This window comes from Oncorhynchus mykiss, chromosome 3 (assembly GCF_057628025.1).
Source record: "Oncorhynchus mykiss isolate SJ-2025 chromosome 3, ASM5762802v1, whole genome shotgun sequence".
In the NCBI taxonomy this organism is placed as follows: domain Eukaryota; kingdom Metazoa; phylum Chordata; class Actinopteri; order Salmoniformes; family Salmonidae; genus Oncorhynchus; species Oncorhynchus mykiss.
Window position 1 is genome coordinate 11,542,099 of NC_143024.1, and position 24,486 is coordinate 11,566,584.

At 45.2% G+C, this 24,486-nt stretch overlaps 1 protein-coding gene across 2 annotated transcripts in view; it reads left to right on the forward strand.

Annotated features, from left to right (window-relative positions):
• The window catches only part of LOC149984352 (pleckstrin homology domain-containing family G member 4B-like), a 132,866-nt gene that overhangs the window by 6,338 nt on the left and 102,042 nt on the right, over window positions 1-24,486 (forward strand). The window contains exon 1 of one of the 2 annotated variants that reach the window (XM_090220744.1): window positions 14,620-15,065. The exons of the other annotated variant lie outside the window; for it this stretch is intronic. The gene's annotated coding sequence lies outside the window, so the exon portion shown is untranslated. Of the gene's footprint in view, window positions 1-14,619; window positions 15,066-24,486 lie in introns of those variants that run through there. 2 annotated transcript variants of the gene reach the window in all.

The following is a 24,486-nucleotide window of genomic DNA, read 5'->3' on the forward strand; positions in this document are numbered from 1 at the left end:
CATGTAGCAGGTTAAAAAGGTGTACACAGCACGTTAAGGCCGAAACCGGCCCGTTGGGTTCAGGCTGAGAAGGGTGTTTTCTCTTCTGCCATCAGTAGTTGTGTTATCCCATGCCGTAGGGACGCTCACGGATCTCATGTTGTTTAGCAGGAATGCATCTCTCTCTCTGGTTATAAGAGACATTTGATCCAGACTCAAAAGCTTTGAAAACACAGATCATTCCAGGAATCTGTCTACAAACAGGAAGGAGTCATTATACTGATAAAGTCTACCCTCACAAACAACCTTGTTTAGAAGAGGAACAGTCGCTCTTCAAGCTCAAAACTAAATGAATTATTCATGTGGCAACACACTCAGCTGTCAGACAATTTGAGTCATGGTCAAGTAGTGACAAAATGGATTCTTTTGAAAATCAGACTTACCCCAAAATATGTAGTCTCTGAGTTTGGTTGTGTGATAGACTTGAAGTCGTCCTGATGCTACTGTATAGTCTCTGAGTTTGGTTGTGTGATAGACTTGAAGTCGTCCTGATGCTACTGTATAGTCTCTGAGTTTGGTTGTGTGATAGACTTGAAGTCTTCCTGATGCTACTGTATAGTCTCTGAGTTTGGTTGTGTGATAGACTTGAAGTCGTCCTGATGCTACTGTATAGTCTCTGAGTTTGGTTGTGTGATAGACTTGAAGTCTTCCTGATGCTACTGTATTTTGTACATAATGTTGCTGCTACTGTCTCTTTTGACTGAAAAGAGCTTCTGGACATCAGAATAGCGATTACTCACCTCCAACTGGATGAAGATTCTTTCTTTAATGAATCTGACGCGAAGGATATACTGCTTTGTCAAGACCAGGCCCAAATCCCTGTCATCAGCGTGAAGAAAAGACAGAGAAAAGGGGGAGGAAGGCGGGGTGCCTGGTGAGAATTAGCCGGCGAGTAGGTAGACCACCACTACCCTCCGTGTTATTGGCCAACGTCTAATCATTGGAAAATAAACTGGACCATCTACAATTAAAACTGTAATATCTTATGTTTCACCGAGACGTGGCTGAACGATGACATGGATACTGTAGAGCTGGCTGGGTTTTATGTGCATGGGCAGGACAGAGCAGCTACATCTGGTAAGACGAGGGGCGGTGATGTGTGTCAATAACTGCTGGTGCGCAATGTCTAATATTAAAGAAGTCTCGAGATAATGCTCACCTAAGGTAGAATACCTCATGATAAGCTGTAGACCCCACTATCTACCAAGAGAGTTTTCATCTATATTATTCGTAGCCGTCTATTTACCACCACAAACCGATGCTGGCACCAAGGCCGCACTCAACGAGCTGTATAAGGCCATAAGCAAACATGAAAATGCTCATCCAGAAACAGCGCTCCTAGTGGCCGGGTAACTTTATGCAGGCAAACTTAAATCCATTTGACCTAAAATCTACCTGCATGTGCAACCAGAGGAAAAACACTCCAGACCACTTTTACTCCACACACAGAGTTATACAAATCTCTCCCTCGTCCTCCTATTGGCAAATCTGACCATAATTCTATCCTGATTCCTGCTTACAAGCAGAAACGAAAGCAGGGAGTACCAGTGACTCGCTCAATATGGAAGTGGTCAGATGACGTCGATGGATTACAGGCAACATCCGTACCGAGCTAAAGTCTAGAGTTGCCGCTTTCAAGGAGCGGGACACTAATCCGAACGCTTATAAGAAATCCCGCTACGCCCTCAGACGAACCATCAAGCAGGCAAAGCGTCAATACAGGACTAAAGTTGAATCCTACTTCACCAGCTCTGACGCTTGTCGGATGTGGCAGGACTTGAAAACTATTTACAGAATACAAAGGGAAACCTAGCCACGATCTGCCAAGTGATGCAAGCCTACCAGACAAGCTAAATGCCTTTTATGCTCACTTTGAGGCAAGCAACACTGAAGCATGCATGAGAGCACCAGCTGTTCCGGACTACTGTGTGAACACACTTTCCGTCATCGATGCGTTCCCAAAGCCGTTCCCAAAGCCACAGGCCAGATGGATTACCAGGACATGTACTGAAAGCATGCGCAAACCAACTGGTAAGTGTCTTCACTGACATTTTCAAACTCTCCCTGACCCAATCAGTAATACCTACATGTTACCTACATGTACTCACTGCTTATTGTCTATGCATAGTCACTTTACCCCTACCTACATGTACAAATTACCTCAACTACCCTGTACACCCCACACATAGACTCGGTACCGGTGCCCCCTGTATATAGCCTCGTTTTTCTTATTGTGTTACTTTAAAAAAAAAAATTTACTCAAGTTTATTTAGTAAATATTTTCTTAACTCTATTTCTTGAACTGCATTGTTGGTTAAGGGCTTGTAAGTAAGCATTTCACCGTAAGGTCTACCTACACCTGTTGTATTCGGCGCATGTGACAAATAAAATTCTATTTGATTTGTTTTTGTCATGGTGTTATGCTGTAGTGATCTCGCACTGTCTGTCTGTAGCAGTTCTTCCTGAGATATAGACTAGTCCATCCTTTAGAGAGGTGTATAATTAGCCCTAATGGAAACAGGAAAGGCCTCGCCCTCTCTCTCTCTCTCTCTCTCTCTCTCTCTCTCTCTCTCTCTCCCTCTCTCCCTCTCGCTCTCTCTCTCTCTCTCTCTCCAGATGTGCATTGAGTTTCAGTCAGAGATATAGGACAGGATAATGTTCAGAGGAGGAGCATGTCCCCTGATGAGTCCCTTGATGCCAGCCTCTATGTCGTACAGGAAATGAGGGCGGGTGTGTGTGTGTGTGTTACAACTTCTTGAAAAACAGACCAATTAGCTGCTCTTAATTATAAAGTGCCTTGTTTTTAGTAATGATCATTGACCATGGATCTTCTTGTGCCATTTTACATGTTAGTCCTTTAGCAGGCGCTCTTATCCAGAGTGATTTACAAGAGCAATTAGGGTTAAATGCCTTGCTCATGGGCACATCGGCAGATTTTTCCTCTAGTCAGCTGTGGGATTCAAACCAACAAGCTTTCAGTGACTGGCCCAACGCTCTTAACCGCTAGTCTAGCTGCTGCCCAGAAAGCCTTTACCTAACTCCACCCACATTTATTCAAATGTCATTCCTATTTATTTTTTTTACGTAAAAGTTCCAAACCAAAATGCCTTGTAAAGGTATGAACACAACAACTGAGAAGATGTATAAGATGAAGAAAATGTAATGACAGAAGTTCATCAGTACAGAACATTGTGTATCAGAAAACAGTTGTCTTGTTGTAATAGAATGTCAATAGATTGTCTTAATATGGTCCCAGTTATAACAAGGCATTTCTTAACCTGCTCAAGTTCTGCACCAGTGTGTTGAGTAGCGTTTCAGGATCATACTTGGCAAGTCATCAGCTCCTGGTGTTTTAAGGTGAGGAGGAGATGTGTTCTGTGTGGTACTTGGCAAGTCATCAGCTCCTGGTGTTTTAAGGTGAGGAGGAGATGTGTTCTGTGTGGTACTTGGCAAGTCATCAGCTCCTGGTGTTTTAAGGTGAGGAGGAGATGTGTTCTGTGTGGTACTTGGCAAGTCATCAGCTCCTGGTGTTTTAAGGTGAGGAGGAGATGTGTGTCTGTGTGGTACTTAGCAAGTCATCAGCTCCTGGTGTTTTAAGGTGAGGAGGAGATGGTGCAGCCTCTGTGTTCCTCTGTCCCGTTGTCGATGTGTGTCTGTGTGGTACTTAGCAAGTCATCAGCTCCTGGTGTTTTAAGGTGAGGAGGAGATGGTGCAGCCTCTGTGTTCCTCTGTCCCGTTGTCGATGTGTGTCTGTGTGGTACTTAGCAAGTCATCAGCTCCTGGTGTTTTAAGGCGAGGAGGAGATGGTGCAGCCTCTGTGTTCCTCTGTCCCGTTGTCGATGTGTGTCTGTGTGGTACTTAGCAAGTCATCAGCTCCTGGTGTTTTAAGGTGAGGAGGAGATGGTGCAGCCTCTGTGTTCCTCTGTCCCGTTGTGGATGTGTGTCTGTGTGGTACTTAGCAAGTCATCAGCTCCTGGTGTTTTAAGGTGAGGAGGAGATGGTGCAGCCTCTGTGTTCCTCTGTCCCGTTGTCCATGTGTGTCTGTGTGGTACTTAGCAAGTCATCAGCTCCTGGTGTTTTAAGGTGAGGAGGAGATGGTGCAGCCTCTGTGTTCCTCTGTCCCGTTGTCGATGTGTGTCTGTGTGGTACTTAGCAAGTCATCAGCTCCTGGTGTTTTAAGGCGAGGAGGAGATGGTGCAGCCTCTGTGTTCCTCTGTCCCGTTATGGATGTGTGTCTGTGTGGTACTTAGCAAGTCATCAGCTCCTGGTGTTTTAAGGTGAGGAGGAGATGTGTGTCTGTGTGGTACTTAGCAAGTCATCAGCTCCTGGTGTTTTAAGGTGAGGAGGAGATGGTGCAGCCTCTGTGTTCCTCTGTCCCGTTGTCGATGTGTGTCTGTGTGGTACTTAGCAAGTCATCAGCTCCTGGTGTTTTAAGGCGAGGAGGAGATGGTGCAGCCTCTGTGTTCCTCTGTCCCGTTGTCGATGTGTGTCTGTGTGGTACTTGGCGTTTGAACACAGCCTCTGTGTTCCTCTGTCCCGTTGTGGATGTGTGTCTGTGTGGTACTTGGCGTTTGAACACAGCCTCTGTGTTCCTCTGTCCCGTTGTCGATGTGTGTCTGTGTGGTACTTGGCGTTTGAACACAGCCTCTGTGTTCCTCTGTCCCGTTGTCGATGTGTGTCTGTGTGGTACTTGGCGTTTGAACACAGCCTCTGTGTTCCTCTGTCCCGTTGTCGATGTGTGTCTGTGTGGTACTTGGCGTTTGAACACAGCCTCTGTGTTCCTCTGTCCCGTTGTGGATGTGTGTCTGTGTGGTACTTGGCGTTTGAACACAGCCTCTGTGTTCTTCTGTCCCGTTGTCGATGTGTGTCTGTGTGGTACTTGGCGTTTGAACACAGCCTCTGTGTTCTTTTGTCCCGTTATGGATGTGTGTCTGTGTGGTACTTGGCGTTTGAACACAGCCTCTGTGTTCTTCTGTCCCGTTGTGGATGTGTGTCTGTGTGGTACTTGGCGTTTGAACACAGCTTGTTTTACAGTGTGTCACTGTAATCCAGAGTATTTAATTACAGTGAATCTCAACTCCTTGGTAAATACCTTTTATCTGAAGGGGGACTGTCATGGTGTAATGGGAACAGCCAGGTCACCATACAGCCCTGTCATTAACCCTGTCCTTGATGTCTCTAATACCTTATTTGGTACGGCTGCAAAATTATTGCAACTTTTCCCAAATTCCCTAAATGTTTTCCAGAAAGACCAGTTAGAGGATTCCAGATGTCCTGCTTATTGCCTGTTGATTGTGGTAATCTTCAAATAAATCTTCAAATATTGTGAAAGGCACCAGAATTTTGCAAACGTGGACTCTGCATTCTAGAAGCCCATCATTGTGCATCACATCACATCGCCGTGGTTACGTTCAATTGCCTGTCTGTCTGTTCGTCTGTTCGTCTGTTCGTCTGTCCGTCCGTCTGTCTGTCTGTCTGTGATTCATTTGTGGTGAATGTTTTCCCGCCCTCGGGTGGTGTGTCTGACATGAGGGATCAGTGACAGGCATGGCCTTTCATTTCTGTCCCTTCCTCCTCCCTCCTCTTTCTCCTCAGATTAAAGAGTGAATATAGACCAGGTGTATACTAGCAGACCTGCCATTACAGCCCCTCCCTCCCTCTCCCTCCCTCCCTCCCTCCCTCCCTCCCTCCCTCCCTCCCTCCCTCCCTCCCTCCCTCCCTCCCTCCCTCCCTCCCTCCTCCTCCGTCCTCCTCCCTCCTCCGTCCTCTGTCCTCCTCCATCCTCCTCCCTCCTCCGTCCTCTGTCCTCCTCCGTCCTCCTCCTCCCTCCTCCGTCCTCCTCCGTCCTCCTCCCTCCCTCCTCCCTCCTCCGTCCTCCTCCTCCCTCCTCCGTCCTCCTCCGTCCTCCTCCCTCCCTCCTCCTCCCTCCCTCCTGCACTACTTTTGACCAGGGCACATAGGACTGCTCCCATAGGGCATCACCATATCCCCATATCCCCTTGTGCACTGGTCAAAAGTAGTGCACCATGTAGGGTAGAGGATTCCATTTGGGACGTAGACAAGCCCAGTGAAGGGGAGCACCTAGAGGGGAAACTGTATTTTTATTGGTGCAGAGGAGGGGCTCCCACCTCAGTTAGGCCCAGAGAGGAATGCACACCTGGTGGTGTTTGCTGAGTGCTGCTTGTAGTCCATGTGGCAATGCAACCTGACATCTGGTGGAGGGAGGGAGGGAGGGAGGGAGGGAGGGAGGGAGAGAGAGAGGGAGAGAGAGAGAGAGGGAGGGAGGGGAGGGAGGGAGGGAGATAGGGGAGAGAGAGAGGGACAGAGAGAGAAGGGTGGAGAGGGGGGGGGGAGAAAGAGAGAGAAGGGTGGAGAGAAAAAGAGAAAGAGAGACAGAGAGAGAGTGAGAGAGAGAGACAGAGAGAGAGAAGGGGGAGAGAAAGAGAGACAGGGAGAGAGAGAGAAAGAGAAAGAAGTGGGAGGGGGGAGAGAGAGAGAGAGAGAGAGAGAGAGAGAAGGGTGGAGAGGGGGGGGGAGAGAGACAGAGAGAGAAGGGTGGAGGGGGGGGGAGAGAAAGAGAGAGAAGGGTGGAGAGAAATAGAGAGAAGGGGGGAGAAAGAGAGACAGAGAGAGAGAGACAGAGAGAATGAGAGAGAGACAGAGAGAGAGAGAGAGAGACACAGAGAGAGAGAGAGAGAGAGAGACAGAGAGAGAGAGAGAGAGAGCGAGAGAGAGAATGAGAGTGGCATTCTCCTCCTGACTGTGTCATCATTGTCTCCAGAGATATTTACTTTCATGGGTCAGTTGTTTGCCAGCTTTTAGCTTCAGTTATTTTTGTCCTATTGTTGTCTGATAAAGGTTTCTTTCAGTCTTTGATGCTGTAGAAATATTCAGTCCTCTAACACTAACACTGATATAAGATCAGTCATGTAAGTGGCGTGTGATTTGGCTAAATAGCACTACATAACAATATTAAACATGTGATTTGACTAAATAGCACTACATAACAATATTAAACATGTGATTTGACTAAATAGCACTACATAACAATATTAAACATGTGATTTGACTAAATAGCACTACATAACAATATTAAACATGTGATTTGGCTAAATAGCACTACATATCAATATTAAACATGTGATTTGGCTAAATAGCATTACATATCAATATTAAACATGTGATTTGACTAAATAGCACTACATATCAATATTAAACATGTGATTTGACTAAATAGCACTACATAACAATATTAAACATGTGATTTGACTAAATAGCACTACATAACAATATTAAACATGTGATTTGGCTAAATAGCACTACATAACAATATTAAACATGTGATTTGACTAAATAGCACTACATAACAATATTAAACATGTGATTTGACTAAATAGCACTACATAACAATATTAAACATGTGATTTGGCTAAATAGCACTACATAACAATATTAAACATGTGATTTGGCTAAATAGCACTACATAACAATATTAAACATGTGATTTGGCTAAATAGCACTACATAACAATATTAAACATGTGATTTGGCTAAATAGCACTACATAACAATATTAAACAGGAGGGCAGAGTGGTGGTATTCAGTGGTTCAGGAGAAAAGAGGGGGGACAGAGGGGGGACGGGGGGGGGGGGGGCAGGAGGACGAGCAGGGGAAGGCAGGAGGGCTGAGGGTGGGGGCAGTTAGTCAAACAGGAGATGGGGCCAGATAAGAGGGCTGAGTCACGCCCCACTGAAGAATTGAGATGCTTGGAGGGCAGAGTGGCTGATGGGACCTGTCAGGCTCCTCCAGAACTAGGGGAGATTCACAGAGCAGAGTGGCTGATGGGACCCGTCAGGCTCCTCCAGGACTAGGGGAGATTCACAGAGCAGAGTGGCTGATGGGACCCGTCAGGCTCCTCCAGGACTAGGGGAGATTCACAGAGCAGAGTGGCTGATGGGACCCGTCAGGCTCCTCCAGGACTAGGGGAGATTCTCAGAGCAGAGTGGCTGATGGGACCCGTCAGGCTCCTCCAGGACTAGGGGAGATTCACAGAGCAGAGTGGCTGATGGGACCCGTCAGGCTCCTCCAGGACTAGGGGAGATTCACAGAGCAGAGTGGCTGATGGGACCCGTCAGGCTCCTCCAGAACTAGGGGAGATTCACAGAGCAGAGTGGCTGATGGGACCCGTCAGGCTCCTCCAGGACTAGGGGAGATTCACAGAGCAGAGTGGCTGATGGGACCCGTCAGGCTCCTCCAGGACTAGGGGAGATTCTCAGCTGGTTTGCTAAACTCCTCCATCCTCCTCGCCTGCTTTTGAAAAAGGGCAACGGTAACCAAGGGGAGGAGAGGAAATGTGTAAACAGACTTGTATGAAATGAGACTCTCCGTCTTCACTGGCACGTCATGACGTCTCCAGGGTTGGAATCCCAAATGACATGTACTAAGTAGTAAAAAGACACGTAGCTAGTTGTGCTAGACACTTCATAGATATAAGACTTAGTAGGATATTGTTTTTAAAGACGTGCCTGCTTTCTTCCTCCGAGTAAACAACAACTGATTCGAAGTCGGCGTGGCGGATCTCAAACCTCTTCGGCGAATGACTCCGGTATGATGCTCTTGTGCTTCCTCGGTGCGAGGAGGTTATCAATGAGGCGAGGACACCCCTCAGTTCGCTTACTAACTAATTGACACCCTCCTCGACCCTTATCGGCGTCCGGGTCACGGAGGAGTCGAGGAGAGGACGAGCTTTTGAGAATCTCCCTGGGTCTTTGGGGGCTGGTCCTCTCTGGGTTACAATTTTTCCATTTTTATTTCACCTGTCAGGAAAGGTAGGGGAGACCGTGTGCCTGAATAGCAGTGTGTTGGATTATAACCCACACGTGCACTAGTACATGTATTCTGGGGGCAGTGGTTTAGACCACCTCAGGCCACTTGGGTTAGATAGTTAGACAGCTGTCAGCTGAGCACAATAGAGGAAGCCAACCGTGAAATATCTCTCCTCCTCCCACTCTTCCTCCTCGTCCTCCAACTCCTCCTCGTCCTCCAACTCCTCCTCCAACTCCTCCTCCTCCTCCAACTCCCCTTCCTCCTCCTACCCCTCATCTCCCCCCTCCTCCACCTCCTCCCCCTTTTCCTCCGCACCCCATTTCCCCTCCGCCTCCTCCTTCTCCTTCACCTCCTCCTGCACCTCCTCCTCCATGTGTTGTTTTAGGCTGAGACTTCAAAGCACAGCAACAGAATAAGGTGAGTGGTAATATTCAGTCTGGCTGATTGAACAGAACTTCTTTTAAATCAGTCAGATTAGTTTGGGCCTTTAGTTTGGCTTCAGATTGACTGGTGGTGTTGTTGAGACACGTCTGTAATGTGGAAGTTATTGTTGAAAGGTTCTCTTTGAAGACCTGGTGGTTATGCTTGGTGACATTGAAAGACTCATTAATTGCTGTTCAAGCGAATGTTGAGGAAGAGTTGTTTTAGGTAAAAGCAGTGAGGACAGTCACTCATGTGTAATTTCTTACCTCTTGTTTAGGCCTATACCCTAAAAAGCATTTTGTTGATTGAGATTCTCCATTGAGCATGCTTTTTAGTCCAAGACAAGACTTTTAATCGGTGTCTGAGAAGGTCATTCCTCAACAAATGATTGTTGCTCTGTCAGCGGTCCAGTAAAGATAAAAGGTTTGTAGGGTTCTGAGAAAAGTCTAGCTAAGAACAGGATATTGTAGTGTGAAGTGTCCTTGTGGTTGTCAGCTTATCAAGTGGACAGCTTCCTCTCACTGGAGTGTGATAGAGTCTGACCAAAACACTGCCATCATAGGACAGGCTGTCTTTAATATTAATTTATTGGTCTTTAGTAGCTACTGACCAGCCTGTGTCTTCAGAAGCTACTGACCAGCCTGTGTCTTCAGAAGCTACTGACCAGCCTGTGTCTTGGTCTTCAGTAACTACAGACCAGCCTGGGTCTTGGTCTTCAGTAACTACAGACCAGCCTGGGTCTTGGTCTTCACTAACTACAGACCAGCCTGGGTCTTGGTATTCAGTAACTACATACCAGCCTGTGTCTTCAGTAACTACAGACCAGCCTGTGTCTTCAGTAACTACAGACCAGCCTGGGTCTTGGTATTCAGTAACTCCAGACCAGCCTAGGTCTTGGTCTTCAGTAACTACAGACCAGCCTGTGTCTTCAGTAACTACAGACCAGCCTGGGTCTTGGTATTCAGTAACTACAGACCAGCCTGGGTCTTGACCTTCAGTAACTACAGACCAGCCTGGGTCTTGGTATTCAGTAACTACAGACCAGCCTGGGTCTTGGTCTTCAGTAACTACAGACCAGCCTGGGTCGGGTTCTTCAGTAACTACAGACCAGCCTGGGTTCAGTAACTACAGACCAGCCTGGGTTCAGTAACTACAGACCAGCCTGGGTTCAGTAACTACAGACCAGCCTGGGTTCAGTAACTACAGACCAGCCTGGGTTCAGTAACTACAGACCAGAGTAGTATGCTCTCTTGGAGTTGACCAGAGAACAAACATATCTGTGATCAGGCTAGCTACAGAGGAGTGTGCCATGCACTTTAAAAAGGTACTGAATTATAAACAAACAGATCTGGGATCAGGCTGGCTACAGAGGAGTGTGCCATGCACTTTAAAAAGGTACTGAATTATAAACAAACAGATCTGGGATCAGGCTAGCTACAGAGGAGTGTGCCATGCACTTTAAAAAGGTACTGAATTATAAACAAACATATCTGGGATCAGGCTGGCTACAGAGGAGTGTGTCATGCACTTTAAAAAGATACTGAATTATAAAAGAGTAAAAATGTAAAAGGTAATGTTAGGAAAGTTGTGCTGTCATGTCTACTGGTATCCCATATTGACTATTTTACTGTATACTGTAAAGGCCATCTCAAATCACACAGACCAGTCTGTCAGCCTATATTAAACAGTGATCTTTCTCTGACACCCTCCCAGCCAGATCACCAGATGGTAATGTCCCAAATGGCACTTCCTTTTTCAACCCCATAGGGCACTGCTAGGGCTGGGCGCTATACCGTATTTTATTATATACCGGTATTGATGAATGGACCGGTTTGGGTGTTTACTTTACCTTCTATAACGGTATTTTAATGTTTGGTTTGTTAAAAGTGATACACCGTGTGTAACGTCCATTTTTATAGTTTACTCCGTCATCCCTCTCCGCTCTCTCCACGCCGCTTTCCACACAGACCTAGTCCCGCCCCCTGTCACTCAAGGAGCGCATTTGTTGTTGCTTGACCACGAGACACTTGAGTTCAGTCTGCATGGTCAAGCAACAATATTGATGACAACGATGCTGTTTCCACTTTGATCTTAATATAAATCCACAAGCTTTCTATAATTACAATATTAGTTTGTGTTTCTTACATCTGCAAACAGCTAGTTTGTATTTTCTTAGGAAGTTAAACTAACTCGTGTTAGCCACTAATGCTAATCGCTAGTTAGCTTGTTAGCTAATAAAAGTACCGAGTCAGAGCAAATGTAGCTAGCTAATACAGCCTGATATCAGTACTGGTGGATACTTAAATCAGCATGTTGTTTGTGCAACAGTATCTTCTAAATCAAAGAGGAATAGGCAAAGCATGAATATGTTGGCTATATGAATACAGATTTAATGTAGCCAAAGATTATAGGGTCTCCAAGGAAACACTGAACATTACAGTGGTTCGTAACAATACTGTAAAAGCCTGTCACAATAACTCATCCATGGCATTTTCATTCGTTGTCATGTCAAACAAAGCTGTATTTAAATGGCCCACTATTATTTATATTCTAACTACAGAATTATAATAAACATTCTATTTCCCTGATTCCGAAAGTTCATCCAAGTGTTTTGATCTAAATCACAACATTTGGTTAAAAATAAGGCCTAGTATTTTTGCCCATATCGTGGCAGTGTGGAAATGATCTCAGATGAGTGCAGGAAATGATCTCAGATGAGTGCAGGAAATTATCTCAGATGAGTGCAGGAAATGATCTCAGATGAGTGCAGGAAATTATCTCAAATGAGTGCAGGAAATGATCTCAGATGAGTGCAGGAAATGATCTCAGATGAGTGCAGGAAATGATCTCAAATGAGTGCAGGAAATGATCTCAAATGAGTGCAGGAAATTGTCTCAGATGAGTGCAGGAAATGCAGAAATTGATGGAAATGCATGAAATTATTTATTAAAGTTGAATTGAACAGTATAAACCAATCAGAATGGAGAAAAACCCATTGAAATAATTTAGAATATATATGTGTTGCCACCGTAGGGTCACACACTAGCAAATTTAGAACTTTTATTAATCAAAAACATACAAACATTGTCAAATACCGTCAAATACTGTCAAATATGTGAAAAATACCATGATATGATATTTTGGCCATATTGCCCAGCCCTAGGTTCTGGTCAAATGTAGCACACTATATAGGGCATAGGGTGTGATTTGGAACAGAGCCTGTGAGTGTGATCTGAGGGAGTCAGTCTGTGCTGTAACTCCACCTTACCTCCTCCTGCCACCTGTGCTGCTGCCGCGTGGGGAACACAGTGTCTTTTGTGTTTCCAAAGAGGCCGGAGCTGAGTCGTCCCCACAACAGGGGGTGGAGGTACATGTAGGGGTCACGACAGGTGGCTTCTACACTTCCTGAGGGTGTGTAGTAAAATACATGTGAGTGTGAGTGTGTCCTGTCTGTCTGTCTGTCTGTCTGTCTGTATGTATGTATGTACGGGCTGTTCTAGGAACAGCTGGGGCTAGGTCCCCCCTTACCTCCGGACGGTGTCTGTTCACAGTGCCACCAGAGACAGTCAGTATGCATGTAACAGACTGGGCAGTTTGATATAGTCTGTATTGATTGTATGATATTAGCTTCATTGAGAGGTTCTCCCTAATGAGTAAAGACCAAGTAAAAACACCTTTGAATAGTTGAATGTCGACTAAGTTGGTCCTACCGTTCTGCACTCATTATCAACATGTGCTTTCTAAACACTCCAAAGTAGAGGATAGTGTGTGTGCTTGTGTGTATAGCTGTGTGTGTGCGTGTGTGTGTGTATAGCTGTGTATGTGTTTGTTCATGAGGTTATCAATCTAGTGATCTCGGTGCCCAAAATACATGACACCACCATGGGTGAGAAAGAGAAGAGGAGAGACCAAACTAGAGTCATGTCTGAGACCGGGGGAAGAAGTCTCTGAAGAGGAGAGACCCAACTAGAGTCATGTCTGAGACCGGGGGAAGAAGTCTCTGAAGAGAAGAGACCAACTAGAGTCATGTCTGAGACTGGGGGAAGAAGTCTCTGAAGAGGAGAGATCAACTAGAGTCATGTCTGAGACCTGGGGAAGAAGTCTCTGAAGAGGAGAGACCAAACTAGAGTCATGTCTGAGACCGGGGGAAGAAGTCTCTGAAGAGGAGAGACCAAACTAGAGTCATGTCTGAGACCAGGGGAAGAACTCTCTGAAGAGGAGAGACCCAACTAGAGTCATGTCTGAGACCCGGGGGAAGAAGTCTCTGAAGAGGAGAGACCCAACTAGAGTCATGTCTGAGACCCGGGGGAAGAAGTCTCTGAAGACGAGAGACCAAACTAGAGTCATGTCTGAGACCAGGGGAAGAACTCTCTGAAGAGGAGAGACCCAACTAGAGTCATGTCTGAGACCTGGGGAAGAAGTCTCTGAAGAGGAGAGACCAAACTAGAGTCATGTCTGAGACCCGGGGAAGAAGTCTCTGAAGAGAAGAGACCCAACTAGAGTCATGTCTGAGACCCGGGGGAAGAAGTCTCTGAAGAGGAGAGACCCAACTAGAGTCATGTCTGAGACCGGGGGAAGAAGTCTCTGAAGAGAAGAGACCCAACTAGAGTCATGTCTGAGACCCGGGGGAAGAAGTCTCTGAAGAGGAGAGACCCAACTAGAGTCATGTCTGAGACCGGGGGAAGAAGTCTCTGAAGAGGAGAGACCCAACTAGAGTCATGTCTGAGACCCGGGGGAAGAAGTCTCTGAAGACGAGAGACCAAACTAGAGTCATGTCTGAGACCGGGGGAAGAAGTCTCTGAAGACGAGAGACCAAACTAGAGTCATGTCTGAGACCGGGGGAAGAAGTCTCTGAAGACGAGAGACCAAACTAGAATCATGTCTCAGACTGGGGAAAGAAGTCTCTGAAGAGGAGAGACCAAACTAGAGTCATGTCTGAGACCAGGGGAAGAAGTCTCTGAAGAGGAGAGACCAAACTAGAGTCATGTCTGAGACCAGGGGAAGAAGTCTCTGAAGAGGAGAGACCCAACTAGAGTCATGTCTGAGACCGGGGGAAGAAGTCTCTGAAGAGGAGAGACCAAACTAGAGTCATGTCTGAGAAAGGGGGAAGAAGTTTCTGTCTTCCTCCTAAATTGCACCCTATTCCCTTTCTACTGCACTCATTTGGACCAGGGCCCAGAGGTCAACAGTCTGGTCAACACTACTGCACTATTTATAGGGAATAGGGTGCTGTTTGGGATGTCGTCCTTGACTTCTTCTGCTGTATCTTATCAGACTGCTGGGTTAGATGTGCAACTCTCCCACTAATGTGTGGCTGACTCCCAGGCTCCCTGGTGGGGGATGGAAGGGATAGGAGGGGGTAGCAGGAAGGGCAGAGGGGGTAGGAGGGAGGCGAGAGGGGGTAGGAGGGGGGTAGGAGGGAGGCAAGAGGGTTAGGAGGGAGGGTAGAGGGGGTAGGAGGGAGGTAAGAGGGTTAGGAGGGGGTAGGAGGGAGGGTAGAGGAGTGAGGGGGCAGGAGGGAGGGTAGAGGGGGTAGGAGGGAGGGTAGAGGAGAGGAGGGAGGGGGTAGGAGGAAGGGTAGAGGAGGAAGGAGGGAGGGTAGATGGGGCAGAAGTCAAGACGCCAGAGGAGTCCTATGTTGTGTTGTGTGTTCAAGGCTATGAGACAGAGAGAGAGAGAGAGAGAGAGAGAGAGAGCTAAGTGAGCGTCTCTGCTCTGTACACTGCAGACACTGCAGCCTACTGCTGCCGTAAGGATCTGTTATTCAAGACTTGACCTGTAAGTACAAGCAAGTTATTACTCTTGTTTTGTTGTATACTAGTGTATATTTGCTGTTGATTTCATCATGCCTACAGTACGTTGAATTATACAAAGGTGACTTTATGGTTTTAGACTGATTCCTGGAAACCGGTACAGTGAGTATATTATGGTGTGTTGTGGCTGTACCAGGAAGCTTTTGTAGCGTGTGATGTATGGTGTTCATCCACATCGAGTCAGAGAGTGTCTCTCCTCCTGTGTTATTTGAGTGGAGAAGCAGAATGTGTTAAGACAAAGGGTCTGTTCTGGGTTTCTTCAGCTGTTGGCTTCAAATCCCACCGTCCGTCTACTGGCAACAATGACTCTCTTATGGTTCTGGACTGGGAGATCTGTTCCTGTGTCCCCTGACTGAGGAGTTCACACTACTGATATCTAACTCATTTCTCCACTTCTGGTGGTCTGGGGAGATTTTCATGGTCACTGTGTTTTTCCTTCTGCTTTGTTTGCTCTTTGGGGTCCAGGCGGGGTCTCTGTAAAGTCTGTGTGACAATGGCAGTTGGGTGGCCTGGCCGGGTGGCACACTGTGTGGCTAATAACTGAGGTGGGACCAAGGTGTCACATTCCACAGCTGTGTGTGTGTGTGTGTGTGTGTGTGTGTGTGTGGTGGCTAAACAGCGGTGGTCTGACCACTTCACCGCTAACTGACCCTAGAACATTTCCTTGGGCCTGTGAAGTAATGCAGTAGTGGTGTGTGTGTGTAGACCACTTGTAATTTACTGGAAAATAGAAAAATAAACATTTAGCTACCAACGTACCTTCCTCTACTGTATAAATGTCTCTGTCAGATGTCTCCACCAGTGTTGTCTTCCTCTACTGTATAAATGTCTCTGTCAGATGTCCTCACCAGTGTTGTCTTCCTCTACTGTATAAATGTCTCTGTCAGATGTCTCCACCAGTGTTGTCTTCCTCTACTGTATAAATGTCTCTGTCAGATGTCTCCACCAGTGTTGTCTTCCTCTACTGTATAAATGTCTCTGTCAGATGTCTCCACCAGTGTTGTCTTCCTCTACTGTATAAATGTCTCTGTCAGATGTCTCCACCAGTGTTGTCTTCCTCTACTGTATAAATGTCTCTGTCAGATGTCTCCACCAGTGTTGTCTTCCTCTACTGTATAAATGTCTCTGTCAGATGTCTCCACCAGTGTTGTCTTCCTCTACTGTATAAATGTCTCTGTCAGATGTCTCCACCAGTGTTGTCTTCCTCTACTGTATAAATGTCTCTGTCAGATGTCTCCACCAGTGTTGTCTTCCTCTACTGTATAAATGTCTCTGTCAGATGTCCTCACCAGTGTTGTCTTCCTCTACTGTATAAATGTCTCTGTCAGATGTCCTCACCAGTGTTGTCTTCCTCTACTGTATAAATGTCTCTGTCAGATGTCTCCACCAGTGTTGTCTTCCTCTACTGTATAAATGTCTCTGTCAGATGTCTCCACCAGTGTTGTCTTCCTCTACTGTATAAATGTCTCTGTCAGATGTCTCCACCAGTGTTGTCTTCCTCTACTGTATAAATGTCTCTGTCAGATGTCTCCACCAGTGTTGTCTTCCTCTACTGTATAAATGTCTCTGTCAGATGTCTCCACCAGTGTTGTCTTCCTCTACTGTATAAATGTCTCTGTCAGATGTCTCCACCAGTGTTGTCTTCCTCTACTGTATAAATGTCTCTGTCAGATGTCCCCACCAGTGTTGTCTTCCTCTACTGTATAAATGTCTCTGTCAGATGTCTCCACCAGTGTTGTCTTCCTCTACTGTATAAATGTCTCTGTCAGATGTCCCCACCAGTGTTGTCTTCCTCTACTGTATAAATGTCTCTGTCAGATGTCTCCACCAGTGTTGTCTTCCTCTACTGTATAAATGTCTCTGTCAGATGTCCCCACCAGTGTTGTCTTCCTCTACTGTATAAATGTCTCTGTCAGATGTCTCCACCAGTGTTGTCTTCCTCTACTGTATAAATGTCTCTGTCAGATGTCTCCACCAGTGTTGTCTTCCTCTACTGTATAAATGTCTCTCTCTGTCAGATGTCTCCACCAGTGTTGTCTTCCTCTACTGTATAAATGTCTCTGTCAGATGTCTCCACCAGTGTTGTCTTCCTCTACTGTATAAATGTCTCTGTCAGATGTCTCCACCAGTGTTGTCTTCCTCTACTGTATAAATGTCTCTGTCAGATGTCTCCACCAGTGTTGTCTTCCTCTACTGTATAAATGTCTCTGTCAGATGTCTCCACCAGTGTTGTCTTCCTCTACTGTATAAATGTCTCTGTCAGATGTCCCCACCAGTGTTGTCTTCCTCTACTGTATAAATGTCTCTGTCAGATGTCTCCACCAGTGTTGTCTTCCTCTACTGTATAAATGTCTCTGGCAGATGTCTCCACCAGTGTTGTCTTCCTCTACTGTATAAATGTCTCTGTCAGATGTCCTCACCAGTGTTGTCTTCCTCTACTGTATAAATGTCTCTGTCAGATGTCCCCACCAGTGTTGTCTTCCTCTACTGTATAAATGTCTCTATCAGATGTTTTCCTCTGTAGGCTGCAGTTAACTCCAGTTATGATGATGATGATGATCAGGGTTAAGTCTTAAATGGCACCTTATTCCCTATCTAGTGCACTACCTTTGACCAGGACCCATATGGTAAATGTAGTGCACTACATAGGGGATAGGGTGCCATTTGGGACATAACCCAGGCTATGTCTCTCTTGTCATCTGTGTAATTTGTCCACAAGATAACTATCAGATCCTCTGCCCCCCCCCCCCCCCCCCCCCGGGACGGCACTATCTGTCGTTTCCCATCTCACAAATACTGTTTACCAGAAGGAGACGGTGTAAATTAGGTTTATTTTGAGCAGACGTTTGAAATGTTTGATGGGAACTTCTAATGTTTGTCTTATACAGTGCATTTGGAAAATATTCAGACCCCTTCCCTTGTTCCACATTTTGTTACGTTACAGCCTTATTCTACAATGGATTGTTGTCCTCATCAATCTACACACAATATCCCATCATGTCAAAGCGAAAACAGGTTTTTAGAAATGTTTGCTTATTTATTAAAAGTAAAAAACAGAAATACATTATTTACATAAGTATTCAGACCCATTGCTATGCGACTCGAAGTTGAGCTCAGGAGCATCCTGTTTCCATTGATCATCCTTGAGATGTTTCTACAGCTGTGGTAAATTCAATTGATTGGACATGATTTGGAAAGGCTCACACCTTGCTATTTAAGGTCCCACAGCTGATTGTGCATGTCAGAGCAAAAACCAAGCCATGAGGTTGAAGGATTTGTCCGTAGAGCTCCGAGACAGGATTGTGTCGAGGCACAAATCTGGGGAAGGGTACCAAAAATGTTCTGCAGCATTGAAGATCCCCAAGAACACAGTGGCCTCCATCATTCTTAACCCATGTGCTTTGCTGGGAAAAAACGATGTCCGTTGTGGTATGTGTCAGATTGACCCGCGCTGTTTAAACACTCAACACTCAACACAGTCAAATAATCAATTAGAAACAGACAAAACTTTATTTTGTCTTGTCAAACATTTCAGAAAGATGAAATACAAAAACATATGATTTAAAAAAACTCTATATTTATAGAACTATTTGTTCAACATATTTCCTTCTCACAAACAAGCATTTTCTGTTTCCCCAAGTAGCCATTTTTCTTGTATTTCCTAGTAACAGTCAGACTTAGGTGTGAGTTGATCCTATTGGTCAAAATGATCCCTTCAGTCTTTCCCTCCACATGTTGAACACAATGTACGTGTGTTCTTTCTGCAGATGTATTTACACACATTTTCATTCTACACAAGTGGTGCTGGTTTTACTGTCTTGGCGAGGGGGGCAGAGAAGGTCATGTAGGCCCCGGAACCATTTTGATGACATTGAAAGCTGACAGTCTACCTTGACTTTGTTGTGGTGACGGTGACCATTCTATATTACCACCTTTAGACTGCATTGTCCTTTCTACTCTGGGTGATGGTTGTTGCATGCTCTCTGGTATGGTCGACTCCTCTGAATCCTCTTCACCAAAGAACCATTCATCATCAGCATTGTCCTTTCTACTCTGGGTGATGGTTGTTGCATGCTCTCTGGTATGATCGACTCCTCTGAATCCTCTTCACCAAAGAACTATTCATCATCAGCATTGTCCTCTATCTCTGAAGTATCCTCTGTCTCCGAAACCTCTTCTTCTATTTCACTGTCACAGTCCAGAATTTGTGACAAGGCTTCATATACTGAACATATTTTGGAGCTCATTATGAGTGTCTGTGTCAGAGATCTGCTGCTCTCACACTGAGAAAGAGAAGCTTGAGGAAACTCCTTTTCACCTAAACAGAATTATAAAAATGCAACCAGAACCAGTCAAAACAATATACATCAAATACACTTGTTTATTTTGGACCTGATATCTATACACATGAAAGCCTCCGGGTCAGAATGACCCACAACATCATGTTTGTCTACAAAATCTACACAGACATTCCACAACACATCAGTGTGTCCACATTTTGAATTTAGGTTCATGACCCTAAATGAGGAAAAGTAATTTAATTTCATGGAGAAGAAGAGAGGTTAACTAGCATTTTAGATAACTCAGAAGTGGAAATGGCGTAATAGCAGGGTTAAATGGAAGACGTTTGGAACCACCAAGACTGTTTCTAGACCTGGTCACCTTGCCAAACTATGCAATCAGGGGAGAAGGGCCTTGGTCAGGGAGGTGACCAAGAACCCGATGATCACTCTGACAGAGCTCCAGAGTTCCTCTGTGGAGATGGGAGAACCTTCCAGAAGGACAACCATCTCTGCAGCACTCCACCAATCAGGCCTTTATTGTAGAGTGGCCACACAAAAGCCACTCCTCAGTAGATGGCACATGACAGCCCGCTTGGAGTTTGCCAAAGGCACCTAAATGACTCTCAGACCATGAGAAACAACATCTTCTTGTCTGATGAAACCAACATTGAACTCTTTGGCCTAAATGCCAAGTATCACGTCTGGAGGAAACCTAGCACCATCCCTACGGTGAAGCATGGTGGTGGCAGCATAATGCTGTGGGGATGTTTTTCAGCGGCAGGGACTGGGAGACTAGTCAGGATCGAGGGAAAGATGAACGAGGAAATTACAGAGAGATCCTTGATGAAAACCTGCTCCAGAGCGCTCGGGACCTCAGACTGGCGTGAAGGTTCACCTTCCAACTGGACAATGACCTTAAGCACACAGCCAAGACAACGCAGGAGTGGCTTCGGGACGAGTCTCTGAATGTCCTTGAGTGGCCCAGCCAGAGCCCGGACTTGAACGCGATCGAGCATCTCTGGAAAGACCTGAACATTTCTGTGCAGCGACGCTCCCCATCCAACCTGACAGAGCTTGAGAGCATTTGCAAAGAAGAATGGGAGAAACTCCCCAAATACAGGTGTGCCAAGCTTGTAACGTCATACCCAAGAAGACTCAAGGCTGTAATCACTGCCGAAGGTGCTTCAACAAAGTACTGAGTAAACGGTCTGAATACTTATGTAAATGAAGACTGGAGGCTGTAATCGCTGCCAGAGGTGCTTCAACAGAGTGCTGAGTAAACGGTCTGAATACTTAAGTAAATGAAGACTGGAGGCTGTAATCGCTGCCCAAGGTGCTTCAACAGAGTACTGAGTAAACGGTCTGAATACTTATGTAAATGAAGACTGGAGACTGTAATCGCTGCTTAAACAGAGTGCTGAGTAAACGGTCTGAATACTTAAGTAAATGAAGACTGGAGGCTGTAATCGCTGCCAGAGGTGCTTCAACAGAGTGCTGAGTAAACGGTCTGAATACTTATGTAAATGAAGACTGGAGGCTGTAATCGCTGCCAGAGGTGCTTCAACAGAGTGCTGAGTAAACGGTCTGAATACTTATGTAAATGAAGACTGGAGGCTGTAATCGCTGCCAGAGGTGCTTCAACAGAGTGCTGAGTAAACGGTCTGAATACTTATGTAAATGAAGACTGGAGGCTGTAATCGCTGCCAGAGGTGCTTCAACAGAGTGCTGAGTAAACGGTCTGAATACTTAAGTAAATGAAGACTGGAGGCTGTAATCGCTGCCCAAGGTGCTTCAACAGAGTGCTGAGTAAACGGTCTGAATACTTATGTAAATGAAGACTGGAGGCTGTAATCGCTGCCAGAGGTGCTTCAACAGAGTGCTGAGTAAACGGTCTGAATACTTATGTAAATGAAGACTGGAGGCTGTAATCGCTGCCAGAGGTGCTTCAACAGAGTACTGAGTAAACGGTCTGAATACTTATGTAAATGAAGACTGGAGGCTGTAATCGCTGCCAGAGGTGCTTCAACAGAGTGCTGAGTAAACGGTCTGAATACTTATGTAAATGAAGACTGGAGGCTGTAATCGCTGCCAGAGGTGCTTCAACAGAGTGCTGAGTAAACGGTCTGAATACTTATGTAAATGAAGACTGGAGGCTGTAATCGCTGCCAGAGGTGCTTCAACAGAGTGCTGAGTAAACGGTCTGAATACTTATGTAAATGAAGACTGGAGGCTGTAATCGCTGCCCAAGGTGCTTCAACAGAGTACTGAGTAAACGATCTGAATACTTATGTAAATGTAATATTTCAGTTTTATATTTTTGATACATTTGCAAAAATCACTAAAAACCTGTTTTTGTTTCGTTATTATGGGTTATTATGGGTTATTATGGGTTATTGTGCGTAGATTGATGAGGGGGAAAAAACAATTTAATGAATATTTTCGGAAGCACTGTAGGACAACTACACCTGTACACACAGCAGCACTTTTATATCTCTCAGAGTCTCTACTGGAGGAAACACAAACTGATTCTCAGAGTCTCTACTGGAGGAAACACAAACTGATTCTCAGAGTCTCTGCTGGAGGAAACACAAACTGATTCTCAGAGTCTATACTGGAGGAAACACAAACTGATTCTCATAGTCTCTACTGGAAGAAACACAAACTGATTCTCAGAGTCTCTACTGGAGGAAACACAAACTGATTCTCAGAGTCTCTACTGGAGGAAACACAAACTGATTCTCAGAGTCTCTGCTGGAGGAAACACAAACTGATTCTCAGAGTCTATACTGGAGGAAACACAAACTGATTCTCAGAGTCTCTACTGGAAGAAACACAAACTGATTCTCAGAGTCTCTACTGGAGGAAACACAAACTGATTCTCAGAGTCTCTGCTGGAGGAAACACAAACTGATTCTCATAGTCTCTGCTGGAGGAAACACAAACTGATTCTCAGAGTCTCTACTGGAGGAAACACAAACTGATTCTCAGAGTCTCTACTGGAGGAAACACAAACTGATTCTCAGAGTCTCTGCTGGAAGAAAACACAAACTGATTCTCCAAAAATATACAACTGATGTTATGTTCTTTCATACCCTTTTATATCAAGAGTTTAATGATTTAGGATAACAAGATAATGGCAGTACTGATTTCTATCTATCATTTGTTTATTGAGGAGATCACATCAAGATTAGCAAATATATTCTCCCACTGAGACCTGAGTATATTATGGAAGCAATAAAATATATGATCTGTGAGTTTATGATGGATGTTTACTGTTTGTCCTAGTGAATTCAAAGACAAGCTCCTAAATCAAACGTAGCCTTTAAATATAGACAGAGTCTGTGTCCTAATTTCCCTTTATAGCTCACTACTCTGGTAGAGCACTGGTCAAATGTAGCTCACTATGTAGGGAATAGGGTGCCATTTGGAACTTAGAGGCTTCCCCTAGTGGCCAGAGAAGAGGAGAGGCCAGTGGCCACACACACTCCTGGGACTCAGTGGCTTCCCCCAGTGGCCACACACACTCCTGGGTCTCAGTGGCTTCCCCCAGTGGCCAGAGGAGAGGAGAGGCCAGTGACCAGGGGGTGAGATAGGGGGAGGAGGGGTGAGATAGGAGGAGGAGGGGGTGAGATAGGGGGACAGGGGGAGGAGGGGGTGAGATATGGGGAGGAGGGGGTGAGATAGGGGGAGGAGGGAGTGAGATAGGGGGACGGGAGGAGGGGGTGAGATAGGGGGAGGAGGGGTGAGATAGGGGGAGGTGGGGGTGCGATAGGGGGAGGTGGGGGTGCGATAGGGGGAGGTGGGGGTGAGATAGGGGGAGGTGGGGGTGAGATAGGGGGAGGAGGGGGTGAGATAGGGAGGATGCAGTTTGTTATTATGTGCTCAAAATAAGTATCTGATGGAAAAAAGGGGACTGGGACGGAGAGTTGTGATTGAGTTCATAATGGTTTTCCGTTGTGGAGATAACAGCAGTATGGTGAATATATGTTATTGTTTTCCGTTGTGGAGATAACAGCACCATGGTGAATATATGTTATTGTTTTCCGTTGTGGAGATAACAGCAGTATGGTGAATATATGTTATTGTTTTCCGTTGTGGAGATAACAGCAGTATGGTGAATATATGTTATTGTTTTCCGTTGTGGAGATAACAGCACCATGGTGAATATATGTTATTGTTTTCCGTTGTGGAGATAACAGCAGTATGGTGAATATATGTTATTGTTTTCCGTTGTGGAGATAACAGCACCATGGTGAATATATGTTATTGTTTTCCGTTGTGGAGATAACAGCAGTATGGTGAATATATGTTATTGTTTTCCGTTGTGGAGATAACAGCACCATGGTGAATATATGTTATTGTTTTCCGTTGTGGAGATAACAGCAGTATGGTGAATATATGTTATTGTTTTCCGTTGTGGAGATAACAGCACCATGGTGAATATATGTTATTGTTTTCCGTTGTGGAGATAACAGCAGTATGGTGAATATATGTTATTGTTTTCCGTTGTGGAGATAACAGCACCATGGTGAATATATGTTATTGTTTTCCGTTGTGGAGATAACAGCAGTATGGTGAATATATGTTATTGTTTTCCATTGTGGAGATAACAGCAGTATGGTGAATATATGTTATTGTTTTCCATTGTGGAGATAACAGCAGTATGGTGAATATATGTTATTGTTTTCCGTTGTGGAGATAACAGCAGTATGGTGAATATATGTTATTGTTTTCCGTTGTGGAGATAACAGCACCATGGTGAATATATGTTATTGTTTTCCATTGTGGAGATAACAGCAGTATGGTGAATATATGTTATTGTTTTCCGTTGTGGAGATAACAGCAGTATGGAGTATGGTGAATATATGTTATTGTTTTCCGTTGTGGAGATAACAGCAGTATGGTGAATATATGTTATTGTTTTCCGTTGTGGAGATAACAGCAGTATGGTGAATATATGTTATTGTTTTCCATTGTGGAGATAACAGCACCATGGTGAATATATGTTATTGTTTTCCATTGTGGAGATAACAGCAGTATGGTGAATATATGTTATTGTTTTCCGTTGTGGAGATAACAGCAGTATGGAGTATGGTGAATATA